This window comes from Chiloscyllium plagiosum, unplaced genomic scaffold, assembly GCF_037043375.1.
Source record: "Chiloscyllium plagiosum isolate Xiang-an unplaced genomic scaffold, Cpla_swu_hap1 HiC_scaffold_42, whole genome shotgun sequence".
Classification (NCBI taxonomy): domain Eukaryota; kingdom Metazoa; phylum Chordata; class Chondrichthyes; order Orectolobiformes; family Hemiscylliidae; genus Chiloscyllium; species Chiloscyllium plagiosum.
The window spans coordinates 51697252-51711828 of NW_028270180.1; the positions used below are offsets into that span (position 1 = coordinate 51697252).

Here is a 14577-nt window from a genome sequence, read left to right on the forward strand (position 1 = left end):
CATAGTTTCAGTCGCTGTGTCTGTTTTTTTTTCAGAATAAGAGTCCCAAAGAATGTTCTCCACCCTAAAACCGGAGGTAACATTACAATCCGAGAACGACAGATCACATTGTGAGAATGCTCTGACCTCGGAGCCAGTTCTAGAAGCCACTTTCCTTGCCTTTTACCTTAACCGTGCAATGTGCTGCAGAGATGTTCACACCTGGACATGAGCCACATGGATACCAACTGCGTTGGAAACCTATGTGGGAATCGACGACAAGCGACACAATAAATTTTGCTAAATTCCATGGTGCTTTTTAGAAATGCAGTTTCTGTTCACCTCAATCAAAACGGCAGTTTCTGAACATAGTAACAGAAGTCAAAAGGTAATTACCTCACCCCACCCTCACTCCGGAAGAGGTGCTAACTGCCCTTGAGTGCTTTTTGTTCTCGATGTGAAGAGCTTTCACGCCTGAGTCACCTTCACGTCTCTGGTTGCTGAGTGAATCACAAAGAAGGAATTTCACCAGAGCTGCAACTGCCTCACTTCTCCACTCGCCCTCCCCGTTTACATTTTCCTGCTCGTCAGTGATTTAAAGAAAACCAAATGGATGCGATGTCATTCTGTAGCCTCTCTGTCGATTCCACCGTTTCAGTTCCAACATGACTTAGATCTCGGGGCGGACCTTAATACTAGCGACGCTATGAATGCGCAAGTCGAAAGGTTCCTCTGAGAGTGCAATTTCTTTCATTGCTGTTGCTGATTGAATGAGCCACGAACGTGCGAATTGCTCCAAAACATGATTCAGGATATCTGGTGCCAATTCTCGCACGTTGAATCACGATTGACAGCTTCCAAATGAGGTCTTTCTGAGACGACCTTGGGGTACATTTGACAGACAGACAAGTTCAGGAATTCGTGGTGCGCTGTGACACCAGCGCATCAGCTTCTTCCCTGTCTTTGAACCGAGCCGTCGGCGCAAGGAAGGCAAATGCGGTACTGCTTTTCGTGGAAGGATCAGAAGGCGGTAACTACATTCTCCAACAGAATGGCATATGATCAGAACCAGGTTGGAGAAAAACCTAACAACGCTTTGCACTGTAATTAAATGGAATTGCATTACATTTCACTACCAGAGCAGATTTGTTCAAGCAAATTCGAAGGCAGGTTTGCAGATGGGAAAGCATGCAAGAAAGCTCAGCTCTTGTCCATGTAAAAGGCTGCAGTTGAAGAACAAAACAGTTTCTGCCCAGTTTCGAACTGGGGACCTTCCGCGTGTTAGGCGAACGTGATGACCACTACACTACAGAAACGAGCCACTACCGCGCGTGCTCCGGCTCACTGGCGTCCAGCACTGAAAGTTGAATCCGTTCTACGTTTCACCTTTTTGTTTCCAATAGCTCGGAGGAGGCTATTACACTCAGAAAATTGCAAAGGTAATCGGGTGAGTTTCTGGATATGGTGCGTTGAGAGGGTTTGGGGCCAAATGCTGGGGAACGGGACTTGTTTAGTTTTGGCTATGTGGTGAGCATGGAGGAGGTCCACCGAAGTATCTTTTTCCACGATGTACCCCAATAACGTCATGTTGCTTCCACCGGCTTTAAAGGATTACTTTTTAGCGGAGTTTGCCATCGCAGTCAGTGGCACAATCATTTAGTCTGTTCGACTGCTCACGGGAAAGGTAGTATTGTGAAACACTGCAGAAACGAACGACTTCCTTACTTTAGCTCCGACTGACCATACTCTGTGAAATTTTCCCAGATCCTCAGCTGAGGATTTTTGCTGCTGGAAGTTACCTCAGAAACTCTGTTAAATCGAAATGTATTGAGCGAATCGCAAAACAGAAAGCATTTAACACGGAACACAAACGAAACTGGCATTTTCAGACACAGAGATGCATGAATGCTAAATGTGATACAGTCCGAGGGCATGAGTCATAAAGTAATCTCACAACTAACAACAGGGCATTTCCAAACGACTCTTTCAAACATACTGCAGCCTTAGTGCACCACCACTTTCCAGACAATGCTGAAAAGAGAGAAAGAAAGAACATAATAAGAATTGGCCGTAAAAAGTGAATTTCACCAATCACAGTCTCGATTAGATTACCTTTCCCTTCCGATGTTTCCAGGACGGAAATGGAAGATATTCAATAAGGTATGACATCGAAATTCATTGGGACGATTTTCCCATTAGCTAGAAACCCAAATAACCAACGAGTAGAGTCACCGTAGGACTTCGTTTCACAACAGCGATGAAATAACAGTCTCCATTCGGTTCCAGTAAAAGCTCAACTTGCCTGGGACGGCAGAACTGTTTGCGATTTTCCGCGCGGGAGACGAACACGATCATGACAGTAGAGACATTTTGAAATATTTGGCAGTATCCCACACCACAGTTAATTCCCTGGGAAGCAAACCCATTTTACTTTTGTTTTCAACATCAATAGACAGTGGGCAACGAAACAGCATTTTAACAAGCTGCAGCGTTGGAGTTGATCAGCAGAAATGGCAGTGGTGGGATTCGAATCCGCGCCCCTTTCGAGACTGGAACCTGGATCCAGCGCCTTAGACCGCTCGGCCACACTACCAGCCGGCCGCGCCGCCTCATTTTCTTGTATTTCCAATTGTCCTCCTGCATAACAACAGATGCAAAGTCACATGATAAGGGTTCCATGATTCCTCTCGGACTCGCACAGCTGCTGGGATGTCCTCTCGGACTCGCACAGCTACAATGTCAATTTCGCAGCAGATATTGATAGCCCATCAGTCCAGTCAAAAATCAATGGTAAGCTGAGTCTATCTTCTCAGACTCTTTTCAGCTACAAATGTATCTGTGAGTGCGTGAGAATATGGGTTCGCTTATGATTTGGTCAAATAACCATGAGCTGCTTGACATTACTGCAATTTCGAATCTCGCTTTGCTAAATGATTTCACCCATTGCTCGAAACAGGACGACTTTCACGTTTGCACGGAACATGAAACACACCGGACGACAGGGAAAATGCACAAACCTGAGCAGGCCGTAATCCACATCATACCGTGCAGCATAGTTTCAGTCGCTGTGTCTGTTTTTTTTTTCAGAATAAGAGTCCCAAAGAATGTTCTCCACCCTAAAACCGGAGGTAACATTACAATCCGAGAACGACAGATCACATTGTGAGAATGCTCTGACCTCGGAGCCAGTTCTAGAAGCCACTTTCCTTGCCTTTTACCTTAACCGTGCAATGTGCTGCAGAGATGTTCACACCTGGACATGAGCCACATGGATACTAACTGCGTTGGAAACCTATGTGGGAATCGACGACAAGCGACTCAATAAATTTTGCTAAATTCCATGGTGCTTTTTAGAAATGCAGTTTCTGTTCACCTCAATCAAAACGGCAGTTTCTGAACATAGTAACAGAAGTCAAAAGGTAATTACCTCACCCCACCCTCACTCCGGAAGAGCTGCTAACTGTCCTTGAGTGCTTTTTGTTCTCGATGTGAAGAGCTTTCACGCCTGAGTCACCTTCACGTCTCTGGTTGCTGAGTGAATCACAAAGAAGGAATTTCACCAGAGCTGCAACTGCCTCACTTCTCCACTCGCCCTCCCCGTTTACATTTTCCTGCTCGTCAGTGATTTAAAGAAAACCAAATGGATGCGATGTCATTCTGTAGCCTCTCTGTCGATTCCACCGTTTCAGTTCCAACATGACTTAGATCTCGGGGCGGACCTTAATACTAGCGACGCTATGAATGCGCAAGTCGAAAGATTCCTCTGAGAGTGCAATTTCTTTCATTGCTGTTGCTGATTGAATGAGCCACGAACGTGCGAATTGCTCCAAAATATGATTCAGGATATCTGGTGCCAATTCTCGCACGTTGAATCACGATTGACAGCTTCCAAATGAGGTCTTTCTGAGACGACCTTGGGGTACATTTGACAGACAGACAAGTTCAGGAATTCGTGGTGCGCTGTGACACCAGCGCATCAGCTTCTTTCCTGTCTTTGAACCGAGCCGTCGGCGCAAGGAAGGCAAATGCGGTACTGCTTTTCGTGGAAGGATCAGAAGGCGGTAACTACATTCTCCAACAGAATGGCATAGGATCAGAACCAGGTTGGAGAAAAACCTAACAACGCTTTGCACTGTAATTAAATGGAATTGCATTACCTTTCACTACCAGAGCAGATTTGTTCAAGCAAATTCGAAGGCAGGTTTGCAGATGGGAAAGCATGCAAGAAAGCTCAGCTCTTGTCCATGGAAAAGGCTGCAGTTGAAGAACAAAACAGTTCCTGCCCAGTTTCGAACTGGGGACCTTTCGCGTGTTAGGCGAACGTGATGACCACTACACTACAGAAACGAGCCACTGCCGTGCGTGCTCCGGCTCAGTGGCGTCCAGCACTGAAAGTTGAATCCGTTCTACGTTTCACCTTTTTGTTTCCAATAGCTCGGAGGAGGCTATTACACTCAGAAAATTGCAAAGGTAATCGGGTGAGTTTCTGGATATGGTGCGTTGAGAGGGTTTGGGGCCAAATGCTGGGGAACGGGACTTGTTTAGTTTTGGCTATGTGGTGAGCATGGACGAGGTCCACCGAAGTATCTTTTTCCACGATGTACCCCAATAACGTCATGTTGCTTCCACTGGCTTTAAAGGATTACTTTTTAGCGGAGTTTGCCATCGCAGTCTGTGGCACAATCATTTAGTCTGTTCGACTGCTCACGGGAAAGGTAGTATTGTGAAACACTGCAGAAACGAACGACTTCCTTAAATTAGCTCCGGCTGACCATACTCTGTGAAATTTTCCCAGATCCTCAGCTGAGGATTTTTGCTGCTGGAAGTTACCTCAGAAACTCTGTTAAATCGAAATGTATTGAGCGAATCGCAAAACAGAAAGCATTTAACACGGAACACAAACGAAACTGGCATTTTCAGACACAGAGATGCATGAATGCTAAATGTGATACAGTCCGAGGGCATGAGTCATAAAGTAATCTCACAACTAACAACAGGGCATTTCCAAACGACTCTTTCAAACATACTGCAGCCTTAGTGCACCACCACTTTCCAGACAATGCTGAAAAGAGAGAAAGAAAGAACATAATAAGAATTGGCCGTAAAAAGTGAATTTCACCAATCACAGTCTCGATTAGATTACCTTTCCCTTCCGATGTTTCCAGGACGGAAATGGAAGATATTCAATAAGGTATGACATCGAAATTCATTGGGACGATTTTCCCATTAGCTAGAAACCCAAATAACCAACGAGTAGAGTCACCGTAGGACTTCGTTTCACAACAGCGATGAAATAACAGTCTCCATTCGGTTCCAGTAAAAGCTCAACTTGCCTGGGACTGCAGAACTGTTTGCGATTTTCCGCGCGGGAGACGAACACGATCATGACAGTAGAGACATTTTGAAATATTTGGCAGTATCCCACGCCACAGTTAATTCCCTGGGAAGCAAACCCATTTTACTTTTGTTTTCAACATCAATAGACAGTGGGCAACGAAACTGCATTTTAACAAGCTGCAGCGTTGGAGTTGATCAGCAGAAATGGCAGTGATGGGATTCGAATCCACGCCCTTTTCGAGACTGGAACCTAGATCCAGCGCCTTAGACCGCTCGGCCACACTACCAGCCGGCCGCACCGCCTCATTTTCTTGTATTTCCAATTGTCCTCCTGCATAACAACAGATGCAAAGTCACATGATAAGGGTTCCATGATTCCTCTCGGACTCGCACAGCTGCTGGGATGTCCTCTCGGACTCGCACAGCTACAATGTCAATTTCGCAGCAGATATTGATAGCCCATCAGTCCAGTCAAAAATCAATGGTAAGCTGAGTCTATCTTCTCAGACTCTTTTCAGCTACAAATGTATCTGTGAGTGCGTGAGAATATGGGTTCGCTTATGATTTGGTCAAATAACCATGAGCTGCTTGACATTACTGCAATTTCGAATCTCGCTTTGCTAAATGATTTCACCCATTGCTCGAAACAGGACGACTTTCACGTTTACACGGAACATGAAACACACCGGACGACAGGGAAAATGCACAAACCTGAGCAGGCCGTAATCCACATCATACCGTGCAGCATAGTTTCAGTCGCTGTGTCTGTTTTTATTTCAGAATAAGAGTCCCAAAGAATGTTCTCCACCCTAAAACCGGAGGTAACATTACAATCCGAGAACGACAGATCACATTGTGAGAATGCTCTGACCTCGGAGCCAGTTCTAGAAGCCACTTTCCTTGCCTTTTACCTTAACCGTGCAATGTGCTGCAGAGATGTTCACACCTGGACATGAGCCACATGGATACCAACTGCGTTGGAAACCTATGTGGGAATCGACGACAAGCGACTCAATAAATTTTGCTAAATTCCATGGTGCTTTTTAGAAATGCAGTTTCTGTTCACCTCAATCAAAACGGCAGTTTCTGAACATAGTAACAGAAGTCAAAAGGTAATTACCTCACCCCACCCTCACTCCGGAAGAGCTGCTAACTGCCCTTGAGTGCTTTTTGTTCTCGATGTGAAGAGCTTTCACGCCTGAGTCACCTTCACGTCTCTGGTTGCTGAGTGAATCACAAAGAAGGAATTTCACCAGAGCTGCAACTGCCTCACTTCTCCACTCGCCCTCCCCGTTTACATTTTCCTGCTCGTCAGTGATTTAATGAAAACCAAATGGATGCGATGTCATTCTGTAGCCTCTCTGTCGATTCCACCGTTTCAGTTCCAACATGACTTAGATCTCGGGGCGGACCTTAATACTAGCGACGCTATGAATGCGCAAGTCGAAAGGTTCCTCTGAGAGTGCAATTTCTTTCATTGCTGTTGCTGATTGAATGAGCCACGAACGTGCGAATTGCTCCAAAACATGATTCAGGATATCTGGTGCCAATTCTCGCACGTTGAATCACGATTGACAGCTTCCAAATGAGGTCTTTCTGAGACGACCTTGGGGTACATTTGACAGACAGACAAGTTCAGGAATTCGTGGTGCGCTGTGACATCAGCTTCTTTGAACCGAGCCGTCGGCGCAAGGAAGGCAAATGCGGTACTGCTTTTCGTGGAAGGATCAGAAGGCGGTAACTACATTCTCCAACAGAATGGCATATGATCAGAACCAGGTTGGAGAAAAACCTAACAACGCTTTGCACTGTAATTAAATGGAATTGCATTACATTTCACTACCAGAGCAGATTTGTTCAAGCAAATTCGAAGGCAGGTTTGCAGATGGGAAAGCATGCAAGAAAGCTCAGCTCTTGTCCATGTAAAAGGCTGCAGTTGAAGAACAAAACAGTTTCTGCCCAGTTTCGAACTGGGGACCTTCCGCGTGTTAGGCGAACGTGATGACCACTACACTACAGAAACGAGCCACTGCCGCGCGTGCTCCGGCTCACTGGCGTCCAGCACTGAAAGTTGAATCCGTTCTACGTTTCACCTTTTTGTTTCCAATAGCTCGGAGGAGGCTATTACACTCAGAAAATTGCAAAGGTAATCGGGTGAGTTTCTGGATATGGTGCGTTGAGAGGGTTTGGGGCCAAATGCTGGGGAACGGGACTTGTTTAGTTTTGGCTATGTGGTGAGCATGGACGAGGTCCACCGAAGTATCTTTTTCCACGATGTACCCCAATAACGTCATGTTGCTTCCACCGGCTTTAAAGGATTACTTTTTAGCGGAGTTTGCCATCGCAGTCAGTGGCACAATCATTTAGTCTGTTCGACTGCTCACGGGAAAGGTAGTATTGTGAAACACTGCAGAAACGAACGACTTCCTTACTTTAGCTCCGACTGACCATACTCTGTGAAATTTTCACAGATCCTCAGCTGAGGATTTTTGCTGCTGGAAGTTACCTCAGAAACTCTGTTAAATCGAAATGTATTGAGCGAATCGCAAAACAGAAAGCATTTAACACGGAACACAAACGAAACTGGCATTTTCAGACACAGAGATGCATGAATGCTAAATGTGATACAGTCCGAGGGCATGAGTCATAAAGTAATCTCACAACTAACAACAGGGCATTTCCAAACGACTCTTTCAAACATACTGCAGCCTTAGTGCACCACCACTTTCCAGACAATGCTGAAAAGAGAGAAAGAAAGAACATAATAAGAATTGGCCGTAAAAAGTGAATTTCACCAATCACAGTCTCGATTAGATTACCTTTCCCTTCCGATGTTTCCAGGACGGAAATGGAAGATATTCAATAAGGTATGACATCGAAATTCATTGGGACGATTTTCCCATTAGCTAGAAACCCAAATAACCAACGAGTAGAGTCACCGTAGGACTTCGTTTCACAACAGCGATGAAATAACAGTCTCCATTCGGTTCCAGTAAAAGCTCAACTTGCCTGGGACGGCAGAACTGTTTGCGATTTTCCGCGCGGGAGGCGAACACGATCATGACAGTAGAGACATTTTGAAATATATGGCAGTATCCCACACCACAGTTAACTCCCTGGGAAGCAAACACATTTTACTTTTGTTTTCAAAATCAATAGACAGTGGGCAACGAAACAGCATTTTAACAAGCTGCAGCGTTGGAGTTGATCAGCAGAAATGGCAGTGGTGAGATTCGAATCCACGCCTCTTTCGAGACAGGAACCTGGATCCAGCGCCTTAGACCGCTCGGCCACACTACCAGACGGCAGCGCCGCCTCATTTTCTTGTATTTCCAATTGTCCTCCTGCATAACAACAGATGCAAAGTCACATGATAAGGGTTCCATGATTCCTCTCGGACTCGCACAGCTGCTGGGATGTCCTCTCGGACTCGCACAGCTACAATGTCAATTTCGCAGCAGATATTGATAGCCCATCAGTCCAGTCAAAAATCAATGGTAAGCTGAGTCTATCTTCTCAGACTCTTTTCAGCTACAAATGTATCTGTGAGTGCGTGAGAATATGGGTTCGCTTATGATTTGGTCAAATAACCATGAGCTGCTTGACATTACTGCAATTTCGAATCTCGCTTTGCTAAATGATTTCACCCATTGCTCGAAACAGGACGACTTTCACGTTTACACGGAACATGAAACACACCGGACGACAGGGAAAATGCACAAACCTGAGCAGGCCGTAATCCACATCATACCGTGCAGCATAGTTTCAGTCGCTGTGTCTGTTTTTTTTTCAGAATAAGAGTCCCAAAGAATGTTCTCCACCCTAAAACCGGAGGTAACATTACAATCCGAGAACGACAGATCACATTGTGAGAATGCTCTGACCTCGGAGCCAGTTCTAGAAGCCACTTTCCTTGCCTTTTACCTTAACCGTGCAATGTGCTGCAGAGATGTTCACACCTGGACATGAGCCACATGGATACCAACTGCGTTGGAAACCTGTGTGGGAATCGACGACAAGCGACTCAATAAATTTTGCTAAATTCCATGGTGCTTTTTAGAAATGCAGTTTCTGTTCACCTCAATCAAAACGACAGTTTCTGAACATAGTAACAGAAGTCAAAAGGTAATTACCTCACCCCACCCTCACTCCGGAAGAGCTGCTAACTGCCCTTGAGTGCTTTTTGTTCTCGATGTGAAGAGCTTTTACGCCTGAGTCACCTTCAGGTCTCTGGTTGCTGAGTGAATCACAAAGAAGGAATTTCACCAGAGCTGCAACTGCCTCACTTCTCCACTCGCCCTCCCCGTTTACATTTTCCTGCTCGTCAGTGATTTAAAGAAAACCAAATGGATGCGATGTCATTCTGTAGCCTCTCTGTCGATTCCACCGTTTCAGTTCCAACATGACTTAGATCTCGGGGCGGACCTTACTACTAGCGACGCTATGAATGCGCAAGTCGAAAGGTTCCTCTGAGAGTGCAATTTCTTTCATTGCTGTTGCTGATTGAATGAGCCACGAACGTGCGAATTGCTCCAAAATATGTTTCAGGATATCTGGTGCCAATTCTCGCACGTTGAATCACGATTGACAGCTTCCAAATGAGGTCTTTCTGAGACGACCTTGGGGTACATTTGACAGACAGACAAGTTCAGGAATTCGTGGTGCGCTGTGACACCAGCGCATCAGCTTCTTTCCTGTCTTTGAACCGAGCCGTCGGCGCAAGGAAGGCAAATGCGGTACTGCTTTTCGTGGAAGGATCAGAAGGCGGTAACTACATTCTCCAACAGAATGGCATATGATCAGAACCAGGTTGGAGAAAAACCTAACAACGCTTTGCACCGTAATTAAATGGAATTGCATTACATTTCACTACCAGAGCAGATTTGTTCAAGCAAATCCGAAGGCAGGTTTGCAGATGGGAAAGCATGCAAGAAAGCTCAGCTCTTGTCCATGTAAAAGGCTGCAGTTGAAGAACAAAACAGCTCCTGCCCAGTTTCGAACTGGGGACCTTTCGCGTGTTAGGCGAACGTGATGACCACTACACTACAGAAACGAGCCACTGCCGTGCGTGCTCCGGCTCACTGGCGTCCAGCACTGAAAGTTGAATCCGTTCTACGTTTCACCTTTTTGTTTCCAATAGCTCGGAGGAGGCTATTACACTCAGAAAATTGCAAAGGTAATCGGGTGAGTTTCTGGATATGGTGCGTTGAGAGGGTTTGGGGCCAAATGCTGGGGAACGGGACTTGTTTAGTTTTGGCTATGTGGTGAGCATGGACGAGGTCCACCGAAGTATCTTTTTCCACGATGTACCCCAATAACGTCATGTTGCTTCCACCGGCTTTAAATGATTACTTTTTAGCGGAGTTTGCCATCGCAGTCTGTGGCACAATCATTTAGTCTGTTCGACTGCTCACGGGAAAGGTAGTATTGTGAAACACTGCAGAAACGAACGACTTCCTTACTTTAGCTCCGACTGACCATACTCTGTGAAATTTTCCCAGATCCTCAGCTGAGGATTTTTGCTGCTGGAAGTTACCTCAGAAACTCTGTTAAATCGAAATGTATTGAGCGAATCGCAAAACAGAAAGCATTTAACACGGAACACAAACGAAACTGGCATTTTCAGACACAGAGATGCATGAATGCTAAATGTGATACAGTCCGAGGGCATGAGTCATAAAGTAATCTCACAACTAACAACAGGGCATTTCCAAACGACTCTTTCAAACATACTGCAGCCTTAGTGCACCACCACTTTCCAGACAATGCTGAAAAGAGAGAAAGAAAGAACATAATAAGAATTGGCCGTAAAAAGTGAATTTCACCAATCACAGTCTCGATTAGATTACCTTTCCCTTCCGATGTTTCCAGGACGGAAATGGAAGATATTCAATAAGGTATGACATCGAAATTCATTGGGACGATTTTCCCATTAGCTAGAAACCCAAATAACCAACGAGTAGAGTCACCGTAGGACTTCGTTTCACAACAGCGATGAAATAACAGTCTCCATTCGGTTCCAGTAAAAGCTCAACTTGCCTGGGACGGCAGAACTGTTTGCGATTTTCCGCGCGGGAGGCGAACACGATCATGACAGTAGAGACATTTTGAAATATATGGCAGTATCCCACACCACAGTTAACTCCCTGGGAAGCAAACACATTTTACTTTTGTTTTCAAAATCAATAGTCAGTGGGCAACGAAACAGCATTTTAACAAGCTGCAGCGTTGGAGTTGATCAGCAGAAATGGCAGTGGTGGGATTCGAATCCACGCCTCTTTCGAGACAGGAACCTGGATCCAGCGCCTTAGACCGCTCGGCCACACTACCAGTCGGCAGCGCCGCCTCATTTTCTTGTATTTCCAATTGTCCTCCTGCATAACAACAGATGCAAAGTCACATGATAAGGGTTCCATGATTCCTCTCGGACTCGCACAGCTGCTGGGATGTCCTCTCGGACTCGCACAGCTACAATGTCAATTTCGCAGCAGATATTGATAGCCCATCAGTCCAGTCAAAAATCAATGGTAAGCTGAGTCTATCTTCTCAGACTCTTTTCAGCTACAAATGTATCTGTGAGTGCGTGAGAATATGGGTTCGCTTATGATTTGGTCAAATAACCATGAGCTGCTTGACATTACTGCAATTTCGAATCTCGCTTTGCTAAATGATTTCACCCATTGCTCGAAACAGGACGACTTTCACGTTTACACGGAACATGAAACACACCGGACGACAGGGAAAATGCACAAACCTGAGCAGGCCGTAATCCACATCATACCGTGCAGCATAGTTTCAGTCGCTGTGTCTGTTTTTTTTTTCAGAATAAGAGTCCCAAAGAATGTTCTCCACCCTAAAACCGGAGGTAACATTACAATCCGAGAACGACAGATCACATTGTGAGAATGCTCTGACCTCGGAGCCAGTTCTAGAAGCCACTTTCCTTGCCTTTTACCTTAACCGTGCAATGTGCTGCAGAGATGTTCACACCTGGACATGAGCCACATGGATACCAACTGCGTTGGAAACCTGTGTGGGAATCGACGACAAGCGACTCAATAAATTTTGCTAAATTCCATGGTGCTTTTTAGAAATGCAGTTTCTGTTCACCTCAATCAAAACGACAGTTTCTGAACATAGTAACAGAAGTCAAAAGGTAATTACCTCACCCCACCCTCACTCCGGAAGAGCTGCTAACTGCCCTTGAGTGCTTTTTGTTCTCGATGTGAAGAGCTTTTACGCCTGAGTCACCTTCACGTCTCTGGTTGCTGAGTGAATCACAAAGAAGGAATTTCACCAGAGCTGCAACTGCCTCACTTCTCCACTCGCCCTCCCCGTTTACATTTTCCTGCTCGTCAGTGATTTAAAGAAAACCAAATGGATGCGATGTCATTCTGTAGCCTCTCTGTCGATTCCACCGTTTCAGTTCCAACATGACTTAGATCTCGGGGCGGACCTTACTACTAGCGACGCTATGAATGCGCAAGTCGAAAGGTTCCTCTGAGAGTGCAATTTCTTTCATTGCTGTTGCTGATTGAATGAGCCACGAACGTGCGAATTGCTCCAAAATATGTTTCAGGATATCTGGTGCCAATTCTCGCACGTTGAATCACGATTGACAGCTTCCAAATGAGGTCTTTCTGAGACGACCTTGGGGTACATTTGACAGACAGACAAGTTCAGGAATTCGTGGTGCGCTGTGACACCAGCGCATCAGCTTCTTTCCTGTCTTTGAACCGAGCCGTCGGCGCAAGGAAGGCAAATGCGGTACTGCTTTTCGTGGAAGGATCAGAAGGCGGTAACTACATTCTCCAACAGAATGGCATATGATCAGAACCAGGTTGGAGAAAAACCTAACAACGCTTTGCACCGTAATTAAATGGAATTGCATTACATTTCACTACCAGAGCAGATTTGTTCAAGCAAATTCGAAGGCAGGTTTGCAGATGGGAAAGCATGCAAGAAAGCTCAGCTCTTGTCCATGTAAAAGGCTGCAGTTGAAGAACAAAACAGCTCCTGCCCAGTTTCGAACTGGGGACATTTCGCGTCTGAGGCGAACGTGATGACCACTACACTACAGAAACGAGCCACTGCCGTGCGTGCTCCGGCTCAGTGGCGTCCAGCACTGAAAGTTGAATCCGTTCTACGTTTCACCTTTTTGTTTCCAATAGCTCGGAGGAGGCTATTACACTCAGAAAATTGCAAAGGTAATCGGGTGAGTTTCTGGATATGGTGCGTTGAGAGGGTTTGGGGCCAAATGCTGGGGAACGGGACTTGTTTAGTTTTGGCTATGTGGTGAGCATGGACGAGGTCCACCGAAGTATCTTTTTCCACGATGTACCCCAATAACGTCATGTTGCTTCCACCGGCATTAAAGGATTACTTTTTAGCGGAGTTTGCCATCGCAGTCAGTGGCACAATCATTTAGTCTGTTCGACTGCTCACGGGAAAGGTAGTATTGTGAAACACTGCAGAAACGAACGACTTCCTTACTTTAGCTCCGACTGACCATACTCTGTGAAATTTTCACAGATCCTCAGCTGAGGATTTTTGCTGCTGGAAGTTACCTCAGAAACTCTGTTAAATCGAAATGTATTGAGCGAATCGCAAAACAGAAAGCATTTAACACGGAACACAAACGAAACTGGCATTTTCAGACACAGAGATGCATGAATGCTAAATGTGATACAGTCCGAGGGCATGAGTCATAAAGTAATCTCACAACTAACAACAGGGCATTTCCAAACGACTCTTTCAAACATACTGCAGCCTTAGTGCACCACCACTTTCCAGACAATGCTGAAAAGAGAGAAAGAAAGAACATAATAAGAATTGGCCGTAAAAAGTGAATTTCACCAATCACAGTCTCGATTAGATTACCTTTCCCTTCCGATGTTTCCAGGACGGAAATGGAAGATATTCAATAAGGTATGACATCGAAATTCATTGGGACGATTTTCCCATTAGCTAGAAACCCAAATAACCAACGAGTAGAGTCACCGTAGGACTTCGTTTCACAACAGCGATGAAATAACAGTCTCCATTCGGTTCCAGTAAAAGCTCAACTTGCCTGGGACGGCAGAACTGTTTGCGATTTTCCGCGCGGGAGGCGAACACGATCATGACAGTAGAGACATTTTGAAATATATGGCAGTATCCCACACCACAGTTAACTCCCTGGGAAGCAAACACATTTTACTTTTGTTTTCAAAATCAATAGACAGTGGGCAACGAAACAGCATTTTAACAAGCTGCAGCGTT

The 14577-nt window shown here is 45.4% G+C and overlaps 4 non-coding genes across 4 annotated transcripts; all 4 read right to left on the reverse strand.

The window, feature by feature from the left end:
- Window positions 1–1222: 1222 nt before the first annotated feature.
- trnav-aac (transfer RNA valine (anticodon AAC)) lies at window positions 1223–1295 on the reverse strand. The gene has a single exon. It is a non-coding gene; the product is annotated as a tRNA-Val (tRNA).
- A 2958-nt stretch (window positions 1296–4253) lies between these two features.
- On the reverse strand, window positions 4254–4326 carry trnav-aac (transfer RNA valine (anticodon AAC)). The gene has a single exon. It is a non-coding gene; the product is annotated as a tRNA-Val (tRNA).
- Window positions 4327–7266: 2940 nt separating this feature from the next.
- trnav-aac (transfer RNA valine (anticodon AAC)) lies at window positions 7267–7339 on the reverse strand. Its single transcript has one exon. It is a non-coding gene; the product is annotated as a tRNA-Val (tRNA).
- A 2957-nt stretch (window positions 7340–10296) lies between these two features.
- On the reverse strand, window positions 10297–10369 carry trnav-aac (transfer RNA valine (anticodon AAC)). The gene has a single exon. It is a non-coding gene; the product is annotated as a tRNA-Val (tRNA).
- Between the last annotated feature and the right edge of the window lie 4208 nt (window positions 10370–14577).